The sequence below is a fragment of the Bidens hawaiensis genome, unplaced genomic scaffold, assembly GCF_021521415.1.
Source record: "Bidens hawaiensis isolate Kalapana, Puna unplaced genomic scaffold, B.hawaiensis_p1.1 tig00061467_1, whole genome shotgun sequence".
Lineage (NCBI taxonomy): Eukaryota > Viridiplantae > Streptophyta > Magnoliopsida > Asterales > Asteraceae > Bidens > Bidens hawaiensis.
The window spans coordinates 37,739-46,003 of NW_027501063.1; the positions used below are offsets into that span (position 1 = coordinate 37,739).

The 8,265-nt window shown below is 34.9% G+C and overlaps 1 pseudogene across 1 annotated transcript; it reads left to right on the forward strand.

Moving 5' to 3' along the window:
- The first annotated feature begins 415 nt into the window (after positions 1-415).
- Positions 416-7,222, forward strand: LOC143603372 (protein NUCLEOLAR COMPLEX ASSOCIATED 4-like; annotated as a pseudogene). Its single transcript, XR_013148046.1, has 15 exons — positions 416-814; positions 1,428-1,520; positions 2,351-2,424; positions 2,531-2,592; positions 2,678-2,729; positions 4,444-4,544; positions 4,835-4,923; positions 5,555-5,656; positions 5,785-5,843; positions 5,931-6,105; positions 6,182-6,355; positions 6,440-6,539; positions 6,618-6,675; positions 6,745-6,850; positions 6,931-7,222. The product of XR_013148046.1 is annotated as a protein NUCLEOLAR COMPLEX ASSOCIATED 4-like (transcript).
- The last annotated feature ends 1,043 nt before the right edge of the window (positions 7,223-8,265 follow it).

Consider the following 8,265-nt stretch of genomic DNA (forward strand, 5'->3'; position numbering starts at 1 on the left):
CCGAAGTCATCGATAAAAACTCAATGTGAATTGAGTTATTCAGCGGCTAGTCAAGAAGAAACCCTCGTTCTTCAAAACTCGACTCGACAAATGGCATTCTTTAAATTCAATCTCTCATCCATTGACAAATTAAAATACGATTCGACCCCGTTTAGAAAAATATTCGAGGCTAAACCACAAACTAAGGTTATAGAAAAACAAACTAGAACAGTCAGGTTGATTGATTCGCCTTGACATAACCGGTAAACCCAACACAATAAGAAACCGAACTGTAAGAAAAACGGATATGGTATAGGATAACCCAACACTATATATATATATATATATTTATTAAAAACTATGTTAGGCCCATGAGGCCCATCTGAAGTCGCTAAAACTAGCTTTAAACCCTTAAAACCTCTTCGTGTATCAGGTTTTGTCTCTGCACTGCAACTTTACTCACAAAATCAATGGCGTCCATTGAAGCTTCATCAAAGAAACGAAAGGCCAAACAATCAATCAAACCCAACAAACGACACGATCTGTCCTATGTAAGAGACCTAGGCCAAAACTCCTGTCAAACAGGTCTCACATCAACAACCTCCCAGTCCTCCTCAACTTCCTCAACCCAGCTTCATCTTCTCCGCCTGAATTCATCCTCGAATCAATTCTCTTGATTCAATCGTTCTTCACTCCGCTCCTGAACGACCTCCCGGCCTCTTCAGCTAAGCCCACCGAAGACCCGGAATCCGTTTATCGAGTTTGGCTGCGGGCCAAGTTTGATGAGTTTGTTCACTTTCTCATTCGGTTGTCGGTTTCTGAAGAAGCTCTCAGGGTAATTATAAGTTGTATGTTTGAATTCGAATTTAGGGGTGTTAATTGGGTCGTGTTCTCGGGTTTTACATAACCCCAACCTGTGTAAGGCTGTGTTGGTGGGTTTAACCGACTTGAACCTAGAAAGCGTTTAAGAAATTTTAGGGGTATTCAGTGAGTTGTGTTGGCGGGTTAATCCGACGGACCTGAACCTGGAAATTGTGTAAGAAATGTGAACCCGAACAGTTTGACCCAAATGTTTTTTTTATTGTTTCACATTTTAAGACTTTAAAGTAAACTTTTTTACAATAAAAGCATACAAATTTATGTAAAAAATTGCTTTCTTAATAATAATAATAATAATAATAATAATAATAATATCATCTTATGTCAGTTTCATTTTTAGTTTTAAGTTTTGGTATGAAATACCCAAACCAAATTACATTAACCATATTTTACGTAAATAAAGTAAAATGTAAGTGGGTTAAACATGGGGTTGACCCAAACCTATTTATACCAAACCCACGAAATATCGTGTCAGAACTTCACACTCCTAATTGCAATCTTTAACTGTGTTTTTTTTTTAAATCTTTATTATTATAATAGTAATGGTGTTGAATGATGTGGGAATTTAGGAAGTGGTGGTGGATACTTTGATGGAGTGTGTGAAGGTTGGAAATGCAGGGAAGTTTCATTCTTCTATTTACCATAAGTTTATTCATACCCTGGTGACTTTGTTACCTTATACTTGCCCTATTAATGCTACTCGTTTTTTTGTCACAGTGGTAGTTAGCTATATCTATAATAATATATATACAGTAAAAGAGAACAGTTGTTTGATAGCTTAAAGTAATTTAGGAGAATGTGTAATGAAAAGATTTGAATATAGAATTTCATTTTCATAAGCCGGTGTCTTATACAGAGAACTGTTATATCCATGAACCATAAAGTTGTGAACTTCTTAAACAAGAAAACTGAAATATACAAGATAACCACCAATGCTCCATACTATCTTGAAAGCTAGAACAAAACATAAATTAACGAAACTTCATCATCCAAGGCTATTATCTGATATGTATCGGGTTGGGCTAGCGAGATCTGGGTTGCCGGTCAAATGTACGGGCCAAGCTAGAAAGAATTGTGGGTTATTTTGTTTTTGTTTATATCTATTTTGCATTTTGGCTGCACATATATTTTTTGTTCATGCATGTTAGTCTAGTTGTTGCATGATTTCCTTCAATTAAGGACAAGAGTGGGGTTGTTTTCACATGATATCCGTTTTATGTTTCCTTGTAACCCTTTATAAGGGAGTTCATCGTTTATTATTGAAGCATGCAGAAAATTGATAAAAAGTAGTCTATGTTCGGTGTTCCTTCCTAACCACATCATTATCTGTCTGAAACTAGTCGTTTTAGTTTTTAATAATATGGTAGAATCATGGAGGGGATCTTTTTGTTGTCTCGTCATTTTTTAAAATAGTTTACCTCAGCTTATCTATCTTTGCATGGTTGCTCTGTATTACATTTATTTATTATCTGACATCTTTGATGCTGTACAGGTTTATTCCATTGAGGAGGCTGATACTCTGTTAGATTTGCTTGTATCAAAATATTTCAAGCACACCGATATCTGGTAAAAAGCTCTGATCATTATGCACAAAGTGGCTTCCTTTTTTCTTTTCTGTTTTTATGCTAATAACATATGTTAAATGATAATTAATGTTTTTTTTGCGTGACAGTTATTTCACTTACATAAGTATTGAGAAGCTAATTCGAACACTTGATGTCAACAAAAGCTCTGGTACAAAGTTTAACAATGTTGTCAGTAGATATATTTTTCATCATTTATATATCTTCACTGGTTTAATAATGACTTATATCATCAGATGCCAAATCTGAGAATGCTGATTCTGAAAAGGAAAGTTTGACAAAAGCCAGGTTGGTCTTTGCTATGTAGACGTGCTTGTTACTTTCAATATTAGCTTGTGATCATATTTGAAAAGACTTGATACGCCGCACTATTGTATTAGCAAGTAGCAAAGGTTATGGCTTTTGTGTTGATTGTCTTGTATGTGCAATTGCAATATGTACATTCATACCTTTTTTAGTCTTCATGTAGTATGCATCTTACTGTTTAATGTGATTCTCTTTTGATAAAATGAAATCGTGATATGTGGATTATGCCATCTTGAATCATTCGTTAGATGTATCAGAGATTTCGTATGTGTTGATAAATAAGTGGTACCTGAAGTATAGTTTCATATTATACTAGGACATGCCAATCTGTCTAAATTGCAACGGAAGTGTATCTAATGACCTTACTGTTCAGCTAGTTTTTTCATACCAAGTCAACAATAGCTACCAATTTAACATGTGTTATATGTTCTCTATGGCCTATTATTTTTTCTACAGTGTCATGTTATTTATGCTATATGTGGGCTTGATGCATTCACCTTTTTACATGCTGCATAGATGTTCTCTGTGCGTGCTGGAGACATATCGCTAGATCATAAGCGTTGAGGCTGGGCCTAGCGCTTAGGCGATAAGCGCAAAAAAAGCGTCTGATTTAAAAAAAAGCGCACATTAAAAACAATTTTTTTTAACTAAAATAGAACATCTTAATAAGAAGACATACATTCATTCTTGAAATAGTTCATAGAACAACTATTTTACTTTATATGTTAACCTATCATTATTTATAAAAAAAGTGATCTTAGGGTTACTGTAGCACACTGCAGCAGAGCTGCAAAGTGCAAATGCACAGCTACAATTTTACTTTATAATATAAAATAAAATGAACTTGTTTGTTGCAGCTTTTCTATTTAAACCCTATGTATAGAAAATTAGAACACCAAAAAGGCTTTCATCCGCTTCCTTCCAGGTAATTCTCCTCCATTTCAGGCCGGAATTTCAGGTTTTAGCCGGAATCTGGTCGGAATTTTCAGATTTTAGCCGGAATCTGGCCGGAAGTGCGCCTTGACCGCCACAAGGCGCTTTACCTGCGCTGTGCCTTAAATTAGCGCCTAGGCGTGCGCCCAGTGCGCTTTTAATAACTATGCGCTAGATCATGCATTACATTTTTTTTCTCTTTAGCTTTATAACTTTTCAATTAGCATGAAGCTTATAGGAAAAAAAGGCATTAACTCTATTGGCTTTATGAACCATAGTTAGGAAAATTGGCGTAGTTCCGAAGTTAAGATCTGTTTTCATGTGTTAAGATAATATAGTATTAAGTCTCTGAAACTGGACCCACGAAATGACAAAACATGTTAAAAAATACTTATGGCAAAGCACTTCCACTTGTCCTATTATGAAGCATAAGCCAATACTATAAGTCTATTAGATACTTTTTAGGGTTTACCAATATGACTTGAAAATTAATTGTCAGTATGTCATGAAAGTTTGCAATGAAGACATAAATTGTTGCCATCGAGACTCGTTGTATCTCGAAGTTGAGAACTTGAAGGCCATACAAATTGCTAACGGACGTTGTCAGTTGGCAGTTTGGCCATGAGCATATGTCTTCTACTTCCTTTTTTAAACCTGTCATAATGTCTCTTAGGTTGATTGTTAAAGCATTTTTCTTTGGTTAATTTGAGCTAACAAGGCTGTTGGATGACATGAATCTGACAGCATGTTTGTTTAACTGTAGTGGGGAGGCTTTAATACGCAATATACATCATGTGATATCTAAGATTCCTCCCCCTCAACAACTTGGTGATAAAACTGAATTTGAAATGTGGAATGCATCAGGTGAGGACTCTTGTTTTATTCAAAAGCTGATTCGGTTTTTTTAAACGCATGCTTCATATAGTGCTGATCAAAGAGTCAAATCTTTTTAAAAAATCTGTTATGCAATGACGAGTTGGTCAGCAGACTCGTCTTTTTAAGTTTTTGAAATTGAAAGCTTAGCTCATTTTTGTGATTCTAAATTAGGTTTTTTCTTAGTTTTATTTTGCAGTTTCTTTTCCTTACATGATCTTTTCATTGTTTTTTATTAGTTTATAGATTATAGTTAATCTTATATGTTCTTTGTATGTTAGGTGTTTTCAACAAAGACAGTAAAACAGAGTCTAAGAAAAATAAGGGAACAGAAGGAAAGCATGGCAAGGACAAGAAGTCTAGCAGTGATGTAAGTCCTTGGTTTTCATATCTTCATATTTTTGCTCTTTATAATGGTTAAATTCCTTAGTTGCTAAATTAAATACATTATATGATTCCCCTTCTGCTCAAAATATGGGTGGGCAGACAAACCAATTAACCAAACCATAACTGAAGAAATTGAACCGGAATAACTGATGGTTCGGTTTTATTGTTTTTAATAACTGATTATATTGGTTCAAATACATGCATTTACAAAATCGAATAAACCGACATGATATATAATCAAACAAGCTATTGTTTTTTTAAAGAAATTTTGGTGTTAAAAAATCTCTTAACTAATAGTGAAATCCAAAAGTCTAGGCCCAAATACGTATTAAATTTGTTAATATCTTATACTTATGTCATAGCCAGAATTTGTACTAGACTTGGCCCCAAGCCTACAAAGCTCAGTAGCTGGATAACCAGAGTTTGTACAAGTTGTTGATAACCTAAAATCATCCATACTGATTGGTTCTGTGATTTCAGTAACCAAAACTTTTGGTTATGGGTTAAAACCGAACCAAAACAGGCACATTGCTCGTTTATTTATAAACATCTTTTTGTCGTTTGTTTAATTGTTTTATGCAATATTTAGGTTTCTCTTTGTTTATTAATTCCAGGTTCCATCTTCAAGTATCATTTCCAAAAAGATGAAGCTGAAGTTTTCTAAAGCATGGATGTCATTCCTCAAGTTACAACTTCCTATCGATTTGTACAAGGAGGTAACTTTGTAGTGATTTAGTTATATCTTTGTGCACGTATAATTATGCACTCAACATGTTTAAAATACAGCATAGAGCATACAACTTTTATTTGGTACTTGACTACATTCTTGTTTTTTCATCCTTAGGTTCTCGTTACTCTTCATCAGGCGGTGATCCCGTATTTGTCTAATCCAATTTTGTTATGGTAAGTCCCACACGAAAGCATATTCATTCAATTTTCTGACATATTATTTATACACGTGTTATTTTAACAAGAGTGGTTAATGTGCAGTGATTTTTTGACAAAATCGTATGACATTGGAGGCGTTATAAGTGTGATGGCTCTTAGCGGCTTGTTCATTCTTATGACAGAACATGGTTTAGAGTATCCCAATCTTTATGTGAAACTTTATGCACTCCTTCAACCCTCTATATTCATTGCGAAACACAGAGCCAAGTTCTTTCAGGTTACTCTTGCTTATCTTCATGACATATACTTGAAGATATTAAATTTCTTGTCTTCTAAATGTCCATATTATGCAGCTTCTTGATTCATGCCTTAAATCGCCACTTCTTCCTGCTTATCTGGCTGCTTCATTTGCCAAGAAACTGAGCCGACTCGCCCTAACCGTCCCTCCTTCCGGACACCTTGTTATTATTGCTCTAATCCATAATCTCTTGCGAAGGCATCCTTCGATTAACTGTTTAGTTCACCAGGTAATAAAACATGATTTTGTGAATCTGTTTTAGATTACACATACATAATTCATAATGCTTGGATGGTGACATGTTCTTTTGCAGGAAGAAAAGGATCAAACAACTAAGGATGACACCAGCGTTAAACCGGGAATTGATCTGTTTAACAGTGAAGAAACTGATCTTGTTAAAACCAATGCCATGAGTAAGTTGCAGAGCGTTTAGCTTTTTTGAAAATATTTAAACTTTTGTCTTCATGTTGCTGAGGTTATAATTTTTGCAGGGAGTTGTTTGTGGGAAATTGATACCCTGCGCCACCATTACTGTCCCCCGGTGTCTAGGTAAAATATACTTACTTATATACAAACTTTAAGCTTTGTGCTTTGTATTTACGCGTGGTGTTTATGTAGGTTTGTACTGTCACTGGAGAATGATTTAACAGTTAGACCCAAAACAACAGAAGTTGCTGTAAAGGATTTTAGTTCAGGTTCATATGCAACCATATTTAGAGCTGAGGTAATATAAATTTGATATATGTATTTATGTTTTTGTTTTAGAAGCATGATAAATTGTCATATGGGATTACGTGAATGCAGACGAAAAGGAGAGTTAAGCAGGTTCCATTGGCTTTCTACAAGGCGATGCCGACTTGCTTGTTTTCGGAGAGTGATTTTTGTAGTTGGACTTTCCAATCTGAAGAGCAAAAACAATGAAGAAATTGTTGGCTACTAGTTTCTCAAAATCACAAGCAAAAATTTTGAGGTGGAAGTTGAATGTTGTTAGATTTAGAGGGATAAATTTTGCCAAGTATTCAAATAGCTATATTTTGTTCACGAATTAATGTATCTTATTATTTAGCATCGTTGAGTGTTGAAGTTATATGATATGGCAAGGATACTGTTAACAGTTTATTATGATGCAAAACATGTTTTGTGGGTTTTGCCATATGATGCAAAACTTGGAAATTAGAGAGGTTTATGACTGAGAATAATGTTTATAAGTGTACACACTCCGGCCCTAGTGTCCAATAAACAAACCATGTCTGTGGTTCAAGGGCAGACTCATGCTCCCGACGCCAAGTTGTACGAGATGACAAACCTCTTTTGTAGGGATGACAACAAATCAAACCCGTTATTTGAAAAAAAATTTGTGAAAGGCAATGAGAGCGTGTACGAGGCTACTTTTAAAAGTTTTCACAACTATTGGAGAAATCAATATCACATTAACGGTCGTGTTCATAGATTGACAGATTAAACTTGGCACAAACCTAAACATGACCCGTATCTGAAAATCATGTCAGACACGTGAACTCGAACAAGACATGATTACCATTTATGTAAGATACACAAAGTTATCAATTTTTGTAATTGCATTTTAGTTATTGAATGCTTTGTCAATTTCCTTTCCCTTTTTTGGTTTTAAATTTTGATACTATATACCCAACTAATTTAATTTATTACATAAAACATTTTTAAAAACTAAAATAAAAATCAATCAATTAATCAATCAAGCCCTGTATATTCCACCGCATAGCACGCTATCGGTAGGGTCAGGGGAGGGTGGGATATAAGCAAATCTTTCCTCTATCCGAGAGAATAGAGAGGTTGCTTCCAGAGAGACCCCCGGCTCAAAAAGCTACATACAGGTAATCATAGTAAAAATACATCCTACAAGCAAAAGACACTTAGCAATACATAGATAACAAACTACCAAAAAAACAAGGAATCTGTAACCTACTAAGAAAATGGCATAAGAATAAAAAAGCAGCATCAAAAAAAGATATTCATAAACAACAATGAGCAAGGCTAGCCAACTAGACCCTAAATAGAAAGCTAAGCTAACTTGGTACCTTCCCCTAGAAGTCGCTAACCTTAATCCTATGTTTCCACGAATCTCTATCTTGGACCATGTCCTCAGAGAGGTGCAACTCT